This window comes from Euprymna scolopes, chromosome 40 (assembly GCF_053919585.1).
Source record: "Euprymna scolopes isolate OS-2025 chromosome 40, ASM5391958v1, whole genome shotgun sequence".
NCBI lineage: Eukaryota > Metazoa > Mollusca > Cephalopoda > Sepiida > Sepiolidae > Euprymna > Euprymna scolopes.
Genome location: NC_136521.1, coordinates 38,057,548 through 38,074,894, shown reverse-complemented (window position 1 = coordinate 38,074,894; position 17,347 = coordinate 38,057,548). Strand labels below are relative to the sequence as shown.

Below are 17,347 nucleotides of genomic sequence, written 5' to 3'. Positions count from 1 at the left end.
CATTCCTATTTTAAGAATACATTAATAATGGTTATCATTCTTTTTCTATATTTTGCAAATAATTCAAATTTTATTATGTTATTATGGATGATAATGACTACCAGTGGTCAAAATTTCAGCTTTTCGCAGTTGTTATTTCTAAATTTTTTTAAAGTGTGTCCCTTAGTTTTGGACGCTACTGTAGAATATAAAGTGTGGTCTGAAGAACGGCCTCTATCAAAGTACGTTCAGATAGGACCTGTTAAAAAGGTCGATTTGTTTCCGGAAAAAAAAATTGATAATCGTTCAAAATTGAAAATTTTGAAATATCAGGCGTAAGTCTACGTAATATGTTTGTTCTACATATGCAAAAATGTACATTGTACGTTTAATTGCGTTACTTTGTAAAGTTTTAATATGCATATATCCTAAAATCAGACGGTAACGAATACTGCTGGAGAGCAAAAGGCTTAGTTCCGATTCTAGCTGACAAAATTGAAATCTTACTTTCAAAATCACTGCCATATATTGGTTGGTTGTTTTTTTGTTTTACGGCATATCGACCTTTTTCAGGTTATTTAATGCTGAATCCAGTGATTTTGAAGAACAATTGTTTAATAGAGTGTTTTTGTTTTCAAGTCGGTTTCTATTTAACCCATAGTTGGGACCCTAACAGGTACTACCAGCCCGGGTCAGTATGGACCTGGGAGCAATGGCAATTAAGGGGTGGCCCCACATTCTCCAAAGCCCGCAAGCTCGGGCCTCACCATCGGATATAGTTTAAGGTCATATCCAGGACCATCATATATTGGGTACAACGCAATAATCTAAATATTAATTGGATAGCGCGTGTGTTATTTATTTTTTGTGTAACGCTTACATCCGAGTGACTGTCGTTTAATTGTTATGGATTTCAATTTTGTGTAATAAATAATTTTATCAAAGATTCTTCATAAAATTTGGTTTTGGTTTCAATTATAGCTGATGGCACTCCAGTAACGTATTTTTTTTTTAAATAAATAATTTTATCAAGAATTCTTCATAAATTTTGGTTATAGCTGAATCACCAAAGTCATATGAATATATTTTTTTGAATTTTTGAAATCGCAACTTAATACATAAAATCGATAAAACATTAACTCTATATTAATATATACGAAATTTGCAAGAATTAAAATATCATAATAAAGCGTACTTTACGACCGGGCTACGCCGAGCTTCCCGGCTAGCTTTGATAAATACTTTTGCAGTTTTAACAACAGAGCTATAATAATATCAGAGCGTCTCCATTTACGCTGAACATCTACAGAATGCCAATAACAATATAGTACCTATGAATGAGTCCTCTTTGGAATTTCCACAGGTCCCGCTAGCTAATAAAGAATTTGGTTATTATAATAAGTACTAAATTAACATAAATTAAAGTATAATATTTATGTGGATTTTACGACCGGGAAATGCCGGGCGACCTGCAAGTTTGTTAGAATAAATAATCTAGGCCGCGACAAACCACACTTGGTGAACGAGTTAGACAACTAATATATATATGATACACTGTATTCTTAACCTATCATTTTTATGCGCATTCATGGCTGACATATATTTGATTCAGCGCAGACATATAAAGGGGTTCTTTACGTGCCACGGTAATTAGTTTAATGATATTTTTTCTGTGTTAAATGTTTATCTTTCTGAAAGGACGCACACCGTTATTACCTTAGGACCAACACCACCCCATTATTTCATTCTTAAATATCCAGTTATGCTTTTTTTAATCGCAATATGTTTGGTTTTTGCTAACACAGTAATTACCATAGCCTGGATTTATCGCCTCTAAGAAGCCTATATACAATAATCCGGCACCCATTAGCGAGTCATCAAATTATACCACAGACTTTGAACATGTTAACAAAATATCACCGACAATAAAGAATTTCTTGAATATAAAAGGATTGAAAGTACAATAGACTGTAGTTAAAAGGTCCACACAAGACGCGAAAAACATGAGATTCCGAAGATAAAATGTTCTTTGTTTGGCTAATACAACAGTTAGCATAACTGAGCTTTACCTCCTATTCGAGGGGCGTGCAATAAGTAATGCCTCTGACCCACTTCTTATAGTAGTAGAGCAACGAAACTTGGCACAGTCTTTCTTTACAAAGGAAGCACACAGAGTTATGCATTTCTCCCATCGTTTGATGCAGCTCTGGAGACCGTTTTTGTAGAACACCACAGGTTGGCCCTCCAACCACGACGTGACTTCAGAAATCATCATCTGGGAAACGCTTTACTTTCCAAAACAACTTCATGGCTGGGAAGAGGTGAAAGTCAGAGGGTGCAAGGCCAGAAGAGTAGGGAGGATGGGCAGGATTTCATAACCACACGCCCGTGCTTCTGATCTGGCGATATCCGAGTTGTGGACCGGAGCGTTGTCCTGCAGGAGGAGGGTACCTTTGCTGATCTTGCCCCGCCTCTTGATTTTGATGGCTGCCCTTAATTTCCTCAAAAGTGAAGCATAATAGACTCCTGTAATTGTGATACTCTTTGCCAGGAAATCTGTCATCACTACTCCGTCCTGGCCCCAGAAGATTGTGAGCATGACTTTGCCAGCGGAGGGCTGCACCCTTGCCTTCTTTGGAGGTGGTGAATCCAAGTGCTTCCACTGCATTTACTGGGCTTTGGTCTCTTGATCATAGTGATGGACCCAGGTTTCATTCTGTGTAATCAGTCTTTTGAAAAACGTTGACTCATCTCTTAGGCACATCTCCAAATACATCCTCGAGCATTCGTCGCGTTCTCACTTCTGGAATGGTGTGAGCAACCTGGGAATCCATTTGGCAGACACCTTATGCATATGTAAATGGTCATGAATGATAGTTTCCACAGACCTTGTACTAATCTTGACATCTTGGGCTATTTGGCGAATAGTAATGCGCTGATCTTCCAAAATGGCAGCCTCAATTTGACGAACAGATGCCTCATCAATGGCAGAAGTGGGGGCGACCAGGTTTGGGAGCTGTTTCCACAGACTTCCGGCCATGTTTGAATTCACGATGCCAGCGTTTTACAAGGTCATATGATGGGACATTATCAGCATAAGTTTCTTTCATTTCATCAAAAGTCTCCTGTGGTGTGCGTCCTTTCAAATACAAAAATCGGATCACTGCTCGACATTCAACATGCTCCATTTAACACCTGACTCAGTTCAAACACCTGTAAAACAGAAACCACAATTAGTTCAGAGCGGTAATTTGCTACATAACCCGTAGAGATAAAAATCATTGCACATGCAAAATTTCAGCAGGATCAGACAACTGGAAGTGAGTCACGGGCATTACTTATTGCGCACCCCTCGTACGTAGCCGTATACATTTTTTTTAAATTTAATTACAATAAAACTCTACTTTTAGCATTGATGAAAGTTTTTTCTTTTTTTAACTCGCGTTTACTCCTAGCAAGGCATAACGCCCCTTGGACGTTAGGGAAGCAGGTAGCAGAAAGGGAATTCCAAAGTCTACCTGTTCGAGGGAATAAACTGTTTGTTTTTTTTAAATATTTAAATCAGGGGTAATTCATTGTCTTTAAGTCTGATTGTTGTTCCGGCGACAAAACGGACTGGACCAGTAAATCTACCATAGTCCGTTCGTTTGTTCGTACTTTCCTCAATAAATACGTCTTGGAATATTTTGAAATTTTGCCCAAACCTTAAACAGGATATGCGTAAAACAGTAACATGACAGATTTTCCGGAAAAACTCCGGTTGCCCCCCCCCAACTAACTGATTTCTGTATACTTTTGTTTGTCTATACATCGCGATAACTCTTGGGTGTGACGCAAGGGCTCTTTTAGGGCTAATAAAAACATCCCATCTTTGGGACTAATTTACCATATTTATCCAAATTTTCTGTGTATGTCTATTTAGCAGTGCTGAATTCAAATGTGTTAAGGCCTTGGGGATTTGTGGGGATACATGAGGGAGCAAATGATGGACTTTGTCATTTTTTTGTATGGAACGGAACTCAAATTTACATATGTTAAGGCTTAGAACAGCATCGTTTGTTCATTTTCACCAGAATTTTACGTTCCCTTAGGACTTTTCGCAATATGGGGGGGGGACAAATGCTGAACTTAGTCATTTTTTATACCTCGTCTACTGTGCACTCACGGGGGACCATGCATGCTTCTCTTGTTTAATAGAGAAGATTGTGTGTTCGTTTAGGTTTTGCAGAGCATGATTGAGTTTTGTAAAGACAAATGAAAGATAACATAAACGTTTTGTGTATTTGGGACCAAAAAGTCATTCTTTTGACGGCGATGGTTAAATATTCAATTAATGCGATTCTTATCAAAAGAAAAAAAACTTCTTAAAAACATCTGCTTGTCATTGAAAAAATCAGAATAGATTGAACAAAATATGAATTCCATAAAACTTTCTATACAGTCATAAGCTCGAAATGATAAAACTAGAGAAGGTCGATGGTTGCATCGGTCGAAATTTTGTAAGATCTGACTCAACGATGATATAAATATAAATAACTAATATCAAATAAGTAGACATGTAAAATTCTATGTATGCTTTTTACAAAAAAAAAAGACAAAAAAAAATGAGAGTAATATACCATGAAAAAAACTTATTTCCCAGAACTTCCCGTGTGTGGAACATTTCTACTGGTCTGATTCTCGGTTGAATACAACATGGTACCCTTCAAATCCAATGTAAACAAGTTCTTGTTCAACTGTCTCCATAAATAATCGGTCCTAGATATGACCTAAAACTATCTCCGATGGTGAGGCCCCAGCTTGCGGGCCTTGGGGAGTGTGGAGCCACCCTTTAATTGCCATTGCTCCCAGGTCCACTCTGACCCGGAGTGGTAGTACCTATTAGGGCCCCAACTATGGGTTAAATAGAATCCGACTTAAAAACAAATATACTCCATAAAATAATCGTTCCTCAAAATAACGAGATTCGGCATTGAATAACCTGAAAAAGGTTGATATGCCGTAAAACAAACCAACCAGCCAACCATAAATAATCATATATTTTTTTTCAATTTACACTATTAACGATTATTACACCTTACATTCATTAACCCCTACCCTCGATTGGCCTTCAGACCTTTAAAAGCGATGACGCCCAAGTAAAAAGAAAATAATACTTGTAAAAATGACAAATGAGAGTTAATCTCATTTGCCTTGATAGAATTCAAAACCGGCTTCGAAAGCTAGTTGATGTCCTGTCCTCTCTTTTTTGCAACCTCTTTCCCGAAGAAGAGGCATTGAGAACCTGCCTTTGCTCTCTCGTTATTTTCATGGCAAGTGCTCGTCTGAGCTCCAATCTGTGGGTTCCCTTGCGAAACTTTCACAAAACACCCTCGACTAGCTACACCCACTATATACGATTTCTCCCACTCTCTGTTCCTAAATCTAAACGTATATACCATGAGCAGATATTTCCTAGAACTGTCCACTTGTGGAACTCTGTTCAGCTGATTTGCTTTCCGGTTGAATACATTATGGTAGACTTCAAGTCAAACATAAACAAGTTCTTGTTAAGCCGTCCCCATAAATAACCAAATGCCATCCAATTTATACCATTAACGATTACTACACTACCAACTTACATACATTAATCACTATGTTTGAGTGGATTTCGAGCCTTGATCAATTATGTCTCACTTGTAAAAAATAAATTACAAAAAACTATGAATTTCTTCTATAAAAATAGTTGTTTGCTTTATTTTCTTAAAATAATTAAAACGAATAGGCATATTATTTAAAACTGCTTTTATTTCTAAACAAATACAAATGCAGTCCTTCATAAAAAATCACCTTTAGCTAAATAATCAAATAAAAAACTGTTTTTAATGTATTTAAAAATAGATTATTTTATTTGATGAGATACTATTTTTTATGGAGACAACTCACTTTAAAATTGGTAAAAATCAAAATGTCTAACCTCCGAGACATCTGATGCAATCAGTTGCATCTATTTATCCAATCAAAAATAACTTTAAAAAATATTTAAAAAATATTTAATAAATAGTAGAAATTAATACTTTATCTTATAAATGCAAAAGCATTTTCGAAATGATTTTACTATTTAATATGATATTCTGATTGTTTTCCCCTTAGTTACTCATATTTTACACTTGAAAAAGGCCAAATACAATTTTGGAAAGGAAAACAGCTTCAGAAGGCAAAACTTGCGAAATTTGGCTTTGAAAAAGATATGGACACCTTGAACCAGAATATAAAAGCGACCTCTCTTAGGTATAGCCTCGTTTTCGAATATTATTAGAATAATAATTAGCCTGTACGTCACTCTTGTAGTAATTAGTGGCAGTCAAATCCCGTTATTATGACATTCCAGTATTCAAGTAACTATTTTTGTAAAAGAAAAATCATGAAAAATCCCGAAATTGAAGACACATCTATAATATAAATCTCACCTGTCAGTTTTAATGTATGTATGTATGTTTGTATGTCTGCCTAAAACTTTCGACAGAGGTGACGAGTTTTCACGAGAGATCGGTATCGTTTTGAAGCTCGAGCCTTAGGACGACAAAGATCGAAAAATTTGCTAAGAATATTAATTCCTTCAACTTCAACTGGGCACTTTTCTACAGGGAGGGTCGCTTTTCTCGCCGATATTTTCGAAAGCCTTCCCCTCATTTCGATTGACTAGCCTTAATTTAAACTTACGTCACTTCCTGATTGTTGATAGGCACAACAACAAAGACATCACTTTTTTTTGTTTGTTTACGTTCCTTTTCCCCTTCGCGGTATGGGTTCAAGCCTGCGTGCCTACCACTACTACTTTTTTTTTGGGGGGGGGTCAACACACACCTCCAAACACCGGGGCAATGCCGATATCCCAGACTAAAAGGACAAATATATGTTTTAAAGCCAAACTGCATCAAAAGTGTCACATTCACAAAATTTGGCTAGGAAAAGACTAACCTGGCAACCCTGGAGAAGAATACGAATTATTGCCGAGTGTTATTAGCTTTTATGTTCAAAAACTACTTTGTGCAGTATCCAGAAATACATCAGCTATATCAAACGAGTTGTTCATTACCTATATTTTTCAATCTGTGTAAGTTGCACGCTTGTTTAGTGAGTGATATTATATTTACAAAAGATTTTGATAATGAAATAAAGAGAAAAATTACATAAATAGGTTAAGAAGTTGACCATGCGATTTTATTCTTCCGGTTATCTGAAGACGATTTCGTTACCGCAAGAAAATGTGTTTGTTAAACGACAAACGTTAAATGAGTTTCTTTTCTTGTATTCCGAGCATTAAGATATAAAATATGTAAGATCATGTAAAAAATGGAGGCATATGTGATAGTTGAGATATACGAGGCGTTTTAATTAAGTCTCCGAACTTTTTGTGCAAGCATTTAAAATTGTCGTAGACTCTTGAAAATTCAGTATGTTGTTACTTTTTTAAAGTCACCACTTATCAAGGTCCAGGGTTAAAATTGACAGAGTTATTGCGTAGGGAAATGTACACACAGACACGCAGATACAAAGATACACACACAGGCAGGCACTTTCACTTTTATAGATATACTAGCATGGGCGCCCGACGTTGCCCGAGTATTTGGAAATGTATGTTGAGCAAAAAAAAAGGTCAATTTTTAAAAATTTTACCCCTATTATGACTCCTTAAAACTTATTGCTTTGTGCTTAAATTAAGTTATTAAGTTAGATCGATGTCCTAAGAACGTATATCTAAAATTTCAAGTGTTTAGACCCAAAATTGTCGGAGGAGTTTGGTATAGTTCTCAAAGGTAAAATCGTTGAACTTTGACCTTTTAATCGCCAAATTTCTTGCCCAAAACCGATCACATCGATTTTCCCAAATCTCAGTACCTGGTATCTCGAATTCCGAGTCTGTAGACTTAAAATTGACAGAGTTATTGCGTAGGGAAATGTACACACACACAGACACACAGATACACAGACACACAGACAGACAGACACTTTCACAGATATATAGATAGTTTAACGCATGCGCAAACTAATCTAACAATAGCTGAAAGTGTTCTAATTTTAAAACTATTATTTGTCTGTCAGGTTTCGTCAAACGATAGAGAACGCAGCTGGGGCGCGAGATGTTTTGGTTTCAGTCCAACTGATGGCACTCAAGTCATCTTTTTTTCCGTTTTAAATCGGTACTATATATGATGCATTATATAATATTCTATAACGATTTGACTTTGAATAATAAATAAAAAAAATCTGCATGAATTAAAATATTTAAGCGTATTAGACAACCGATAATACCTGGCGCCTCCTGTTAGTAGTTATTAAAAAATACTAGCAACATCACGTCTGTAAGAGATAGGTTTCGGACAAAAAAAGGTGAGGCTAATTGTTATGGAATAGGTGGAAGAGAATAAGTTATCCATCGAAATGTGTAACTATTTATCTATCTATCGATCTATCTATCTGCCCATCTCGATCTATCTAGCTATCCAACTGGAGAGGTAGACAAGAGATGGGTATGATGATGTGTTCATAAAACCTATCAAAATATAACAAAGCTTGATCACAGACACGTTTACCGGAAGATCTTATCAGCTGATCGGAACAACGCGTGAGTCACGTGGATCAGGTTTGCTGGAGATGAGTTGGAGTTGGAACTTGGGTTAAGGATTGTCTCCTCACCCTCTTGGGGGGGGGTGACGTGTCTTTAAATGGAGTCTGTTAAAGACCACAAGAAAAGAACTCACTGTCCATGTTCATCTGCGTCGACATCTGGTAAAGTGAATAAAAAAATTAAAAAATAAAGCCAATTATCGCCTTTGAGTGAATGTCTTTGTCCAACAGATTCCAGCCAGGCCAAGAAGATGACTTCCAGATGGACTAGTGACTATAACCTATGTCGGATATATGACAACCCCCCCACACACACACATACAAATTCAGACGATCATGGAACATAAAACGTGTATATATACATCACACAACATAAATAGACGCGCACGGTTCAGAAACTGAAGAAGCACTAAAAACATTAGTAACACATTAAGGACACGTTACAAACAAACACGAAACGCATGCACTACTTTAGATAGGGGCCGTTCATATTAGGGTAATGTAACAATAAAATTTAGGCACAGGGAAAACAGAAGGGTTTGTAGTTTAAATTCTGTATAACTTTCAATGTTTGAAGGTCGGAGGTTACATCAACCAAGACGTTTTTAGAATAACAAACAATATGAGGATAGTAGTCAGAATAATGAAAATAATTCGAATTTTTACACAGTGCGTGAATGCACAGTTACATTTCGGATTTTAAAAAACAGTGTAAATGCTGTGCAATAACTTTATGGTTGGCTTTAGAAGCATAGTATATAAATCAATCTAGCATTGTTTTTGCAAACATTACATTTTGAATAAGCTGAGTAAATGAGTCCCCCGGTAGAGCAAATTAATTCAACTAATACCTTTCATAGCTGTCCTATTGCTCCGTCAATAAAATTCACTTAGAAAACCAAACTTACCGCCCGCAAAGACCACCCCAAAATACATCGAGACACGTCTTTAAACGATTTCGCGAGAACGTTTTTTTTCATCACGTCTTTAAGCGTAAACATATCCGAAAATTTTCTTTTCATCCTAAAGAAATAAAAATTCGGTGGTAATTAGTCACTATGATTTATCGCATATCATAATAGTATACGCCCGGATTTATTTGTATATGTAATATACACTGTGTTTATAATCATTTCTTCATTTCTTTTTATAATTACGTATTGAATATACCGATTGCTATGTATTTTAGATCAGCTACAGGATACACACACACACATACATACATACCCCCTCATATATATATATATATATATATATATATATATATATATATATATATATATATATATATATATATATATATATATATATATATACATAAATACGTACATACACATATCCATACAAAGACACATGCGTACCTACACACAAACATATATACATACGTACATACACACACACATATATATATACGTACATACACACACACACATATATATACGTACATACACACACACACATATATATACGTACAAAAAACACATACACATATATATACGTGCATACACACACATATATATATACGTGCATACACACACACATATATATATATACGTACATACACACATATATATACGTACATACACACATATATATACGTACATACACACATATATATACGTACATACACACATATATATATACGTACATACACACACATATATATATACGTACATACACACACATATATATACGTACATACACACACATATATATACGTACATACACACGCATATATATACGTACATACACACGCATATATATATACGTACATACACACGCATATATATACGTACATACACACGCATATATATACGTACATACACACACATATATATACGTACATACACACACATATATATACGTACATACACACACATATATATACGTACATACACACACATATATATACGTACATACACACACATATATACGTACATACACACACATATATACGTACATACACACACATATATATACGTACATACACACACACATATATATACGTACATACACACACATATATATACGTACATACACACACATATATATACGTACATACACACACATATATATACGTACATACACACACATATATACGTACATACACACACATATATACGTACATACACACACATATATACGTACATACACACATATATATATACGTACATACACACACATATATATATATACGTACATACACACACATATATATATATACGTACATACACACACATATATATATATATATATACGTACATACACACACATATATATATATACGTACATACACACACATATATATATAGGTACATACACACATATATATATATATATATATACGTACATACACACATATATATATATATATATACGTACATACACACACATATATATATACGTACATACACACATATATATATATACGTACATACACACACATATATATATATACGTACATACACATATATATATATACGTACATACACACATATATATATATATATACGTACATACACACATATATATATATATATATACGTACATACACATATATATATATACGTACATACACACACATATATATATACGTACATACACATATATATATACGTACATACACATATATATATACGTACATACACATATATATACGTACATACACACATATATATACGTACATACACACATATATATATACGTACATACACACATATATATACGTACATACACACACATATACATGCACACAAATATATATACATACACACAAATATATATATGTATATATATACATACACACAAATATATATATATATACACACGTACATACACACACACATATATATACATACGTACATACACACACGCATATATATGCACACACATACGTACACAGATATATACACACGTACATACATATGCACACAGATACATACATACGTACATACGCACACAGATACACACATACGTACGTACATACGCACACAGATACATACATACGTACGTACATACACGCAGATATATACATACGTACGTACATACACGCAGATATATACATACATACGTACGTACATACACGCAGATATATACATACATACGTACGTACGTACATACACGCAGATATATACATACATACGTACGTACGTACATACACGCAGATATATACATACATACGTACGTACATACACGCAGATATATACATACATACGTACGTACATATACAGATATATACATACATACGTACGTACATATACAGATATATACATACATACGTACGTACATATACAGATATATACATACATACGTACGTACATATACAGATATATACATACATACGTACGTACATATACAGATATATACATACATACGTACGTACATATACAGATATATACATACGCACGTACCTACACACGTATTCTTATATACACACCTACTTACGTACATGCACACATATATATCACACACTATTCAAGTAAGCAAAACTCTGTACATTATCCAAACAAGCTTGCATAATGTACAGAGTTTTATACATATTAACATTAATGCTACGCATCTAATACCAGAATAGGTTAAAATTTTTTAAATCATACTAGAATTGTACTGTTATGTACTATTCAGTGCTAAGATGGAAGCAAATTAGACAGTTAACCTTTTGCTAACTCTTCATCAAACAGAACAGACAAGACTTACGAATCTGAACCTTCTAAGACTCTCCAAGAAAGACTATAATATTGTGGATCTGTATCACTTGGGGGAAGGTGAGGGGTAAATCGCGTATATATAAAATATACTGCATGTTTTTATACGTTTGCATAACAAAAATTCTCGGTATATATAACGTCTCGTTTTTGTTTCGTGTGTGTGGAAGGACTTATATATTCAACAAAGAGCTTACTTTTTTCGCTGTGTCATCGTTTATTTTTTAACAGCGCCGGACTATTTTGTTAATTTCATAATTTTGTTTATTTTTTATTGCTTTATTAATTCTTCTGTGGTTGCAATTTGACCGTTGTCGTACTGTTGATGCCCCCCCACAACTCATATAGAATGGACTACTTCATTCTATGTCCGGCACGGCTAAAGGCCGATACTCGAATCTTCAACCCAACTAACTAAACCCCCAGCGTCTATATCTAAAACTTTGAAATGTATTACGTCATCACTTGAAGGTTCTCACATCATCCAATTGCTATTATTACCACATGCCAAACCGGCCTCTTGATTACAAATTCCCTTTCCAATTGAACATATAATTTTATAATAAAATCCCATTTTATAAAGTTGACATGGCTAAAGTTAACTATTATGTAAATCTCACCTGTGTTTAAATGTATTATGTATGTATGTTTGTATGTCTGCCTAAACTTTTGACAGAAGCAACAGATTTTCACGACATCGGTATCGTTTTGAAGCACGACTCTTCGGACGAGAAATATCGAGGAATTGGTTAAAAACATTACTTCCTTCATACTCAACCGGGATCTTTTCTACAAGGAGGGGTCGCTTTTTTCGTCGATATTTTTGAAAGTTATTTCCTCTTTTCGATAGACTAGCCTTAATTTAAACCTTCGCCACTTTCAGTTTGGCGATAGACGCAACGGCAAAGACGCCACATTCTTTTTTCACGTTATTTTCCTCCTTCACGGTATGGGTTACAGCCTGTCTGCTTACTACGACTTTTTGTTTTTGCTCACCCCCCCAAACACCCAGGCTAGTTGTTTATGAATTTGATTCTAAAATACCTCTTTTAGGTTATATCGCATTTACACATACGAAACACAATAATAATAATAATTATCGACTACTTTATTTTCCGGCACTGCTCGGAACCAACAAAACTATAATCGAACTTCTAAGAATCTTAAAGAAATATATAATAGTTTAACAAATGAAATCTGTTCGACTGCTTTTCAAGAACGTATTCTCGACTTGTATTCTAGAGAAATAATTATCAGAAGCCTCAGACAGAAAAAAAAAATCAGACACATGTCAAAAGTATCTTTTCTTACGAAAGAAGGAATCCACTCTATAAAATCCGATCGATTAAAATGAATTCGGGAAGAAATCATACATTCTACAAAATGATCCCCTCTTACCAAAGTTTCATAAGAACACTCGACGAGTTACAACAATTATCAATAATTTTCCCTACTCTATCTTGAATTAAAACGAAGATTTCATAAATAAATTTTCTTTCCTAGAACTGTCCGTCTGTGGAGTACTGTTCCACTCGCCTGAATCCCGACCGATTACAATATGTAGCCTTACAGTCTAATGTAAACACATTCTTTCTGCGTCGTTTTCTTAAATAATCAAAATGCTATCAAATCTACACCATAAATGATTACTACACTACAACTTGACAATCATTAACACTTATTTTTGAGTGGCTTTTTGTTCTTGATAAGTGGTGACTGCCTAGTACAAAATGTAAACGATTGTTTGTATTATGTTGTTCAGACTACTCACCTTGGTTGTTATTCTAAAAGCTTTCGACTGATATACCCTCTGACCTTCTTCAGGTGTCGAATGTTCGTATGATGAAAATAAAGTTTTTTTTTTTTTTTCCAACGAACTACATTTGTTAAAATTCAAAGCGTGTAGTGCGTTTGTGAAGCGAAAAGAGCCTCCAGTTTTCAGTTTTGTTTTAATTTGGTCCAGTGCTGATTTAATATAGTCTGGGATTTTTATTTGAATTTTTTAATACGTATCATTTGTAATTTGACTACTATATTCATCTTGTATTATTCACAGAAATCTCCGATTTTTTGAAGATGAATCTTGACACTGGCGGTTAATATTAGACCAAGAACAGGCCAATTTGGAGGCAGACGATCGTCAGAAGGACAGCCCCCTACGAGGCCAACCGAGGTGCGAACCTCGAAGAGAAGAGAAAAGAAGTGGTGGAAGCGAAAAACACCTTCGTGACAACTGTTCGAATAGAAAATGAACTTTTGGTCATCACTGTAGAAGACATTTCAAAGCGAGGCCAGGGATTCTCGGACACTCTAAAACTCAAAAGACGACAGGTATCCTCACCGCTAATGTGCCATCAAGAGAGAGGTATTTTAAAGTATTAGGATGTTTATCAACTTTTCTCCGACAAATTACAGCATTTTGAATTCAAAACTTGTGACTCGTTCATGGAACAAAGTGTCGTGTAGTTTCCATTTTCATATTAATTCGAATCCGCACCAATTTGGTACAAGGCTGAATTTTTCCAGGTGACAATAAGGTATATAATTTGGAATGTTCCGGTTTATGTTTTTTTTTATTATGATTATTATTCTTACAACGTTTCGCCAATGTAACCTTTGTTTCAGGTTAATCCTGTAATCTAATCCATCTAGATAGTACGTATATATTCATATAATGATTATTATTATTATTATTACTACTACTACTACTACTACTACTACTAATCTTAATCTAAACTAGTCGGATAGAAATATCGGCAGGAAGTCAGATTAATGCAAAAGCAGAAAACGCTCGCGCTTCTTTAGTTTCACAAAAACACACATCGTGAATTCGAACAACTAAGTATCGTTAGAAAATAGCATTTGACAATGCAACAATAAGAACCATTGTCTAAAGCTCGGTCATTACATCTATTGAAACGTTGACGGAACAGTACACCATTGGAGAAGAGTAGTCCAAATTACCAACATGATGCGTAAAATCAACCATCATCTAAATAAATCAGAAACTTAAACTGTTGTTCAGAAAACTAATGATATATATATATATATATATATATATATATATATATATATATATATATATATATATATATATATATATAAAATCGCGTTAACACACCGGTTATCTGAGAACCGAAGTTAAGCAACGTTGAGCCTGATTAGTATCAGCTATATGCCTATTTGGGAATTCTAGGCGCTGTATGTGTTCTCCGCTTATCTCGGCATTTGTTTATAGTCGTCCTGTATATACACTTCAATGCCACTGGTATTTAACAATATCGACTCAGGAGAGCTGTGGTTTGAGATTGCGCACCTCCTGCCACAAAAATTTCACGCGCAGGCACCCCTTCGTTGGTATCCATAGTCTGTTAAAACTGAAGTAGCCCCTTATACATATAATGATAAAATAATAATTATGTCATCAATATAAAAGCCAAGTACGTCCAAGGATGGAGTACTTCTGCCACATCTGGGCAGGAGCTGCTAAAACAGCCTATTCTCCGTTGACAGAGTACAAAATAGAGTTCATAGCCCAGTGGGGATGCACTTTTCTCTTCCCTGCAACCTCTTTCCCACAGAAGAGACGTTGCGAGCCTGTATTTGTTATATCCTTATTTCCATAGCAAGTGCTCGTCTGAGCTCCAACCTCTGGTCCCCCTCTCCAATATTTAACAAAAAAAAAACACCCGTCTAGCTGAAACCACTGTCATTAATTTTTCCCATTCTTTATCTGTGCTCAAATAAAAACGTAGATTCCATTAAAAAAGCTTCTTTCTTAGACTACAACTTGGATGTATTCAAGTCCAACATAAACAAAATTCCTGATAAACCGCCCCCTTAAGTAAGACACTTTATTAAATCTCCATTACTAACGATTACTCCGATATTGTCCCATTGATTACTGTACACGCAATGACCTATCTCCGAGTGACTTCCGGGCCTTGATAAGTGGTGACTACCATGTAGAAAAAAAAGAGTAAATCAAAAACTTATCAATATAAGAAAAGCTCAACACTATCAAGAATACCAAAAAAATATTAAACATTTTTATCTATTTATATATGTATTTAAGTATTCCCTGTTTACTGTTTCTATCTCCTCCCCTTCTTTCTCCACTTTTTTATATCGATCCTATTTTTTTCCTTTCTAATTTTATTATTGGTTCTTCTTTAATGATCCCAATTATGTCAGAGTCACCTATATTGTTTAAAATATTACCTACATATATACTACCCTTCTGACTTAACCTTATATATTATGCCTACTTGTAATTACTATTTACCATATTATCCTATTTCTTCATTCTCATTTCGTCATTAAGCCATTTATTTCTGTATTTCCATTTTGTATAATTATGGTCGGTCTCCTCTTCTGATAAGAATTTAGATTTGAAATGTCATGGCCTGAAGAGGTGTTGTTTTTAATTTCCCATTAAATTTTCCTTGTTATTCTGATGATATATTCAATTATATAACTTATTCCTCATCTTTCATTTAATATAATTCTAGCCGGGGTGCTCGGCGTTGCCCGGGTGTTTGAAGTATGTGTTAAGCAAAAAAAAAAAAAAAGTGGCAGTAGGTAGGCAGGCTCGAACCTGTACCGCGAAAGAGGAAAAGAACGTAAAAAAACATACATAATCTGACGTCTTTGTCGTTGCGTTCATCGCCAAACCGGCGAAGGTTCAAATTAAAGTAAGTCAATCGAAAAGAGGGTATGCCTTTCGAAAATATCGACAGATAAAAGCGACCCCCTCTTTGTAGAAATGTGCCCAGTTGTGGGTGAAGAAATTAATGATTTAGCCCATTTGTCATACATACATTTAAACAGACGGGTGAAATTTTTATTATAGACTAGCGGCTGCGCCGCATCAACACACACAACACTGAGTCAAACACAACATCGAGTACACTCAACATCGTCTTACCATCAACGCTTACCATGTGGACTCTGAGAATAGGAAATTTCCATATGCAATAAACAAAATCACTGTAAAAAAAAAACTAAAATACCTTAACTAAAAGTAAGGATAATGAGTAAACGTTGGATAAAAT

General features: G+C 34.8%; 1 protein-coding gene across 1 annotated transcript in view; it reads right to left on the bottom strand.

Moving 5' to 3' along the window:
• The window catches only part of LOC145265495 (paired box protein Pax-6-like), a 1,005,138-nt gene that overhangs the window by 839,976 nt on the left and 147,815 nt on the right, over window positions 1-17,347 (bottom strand). The gene's annotated exons all lie outside the window — the stretch shown is intronic.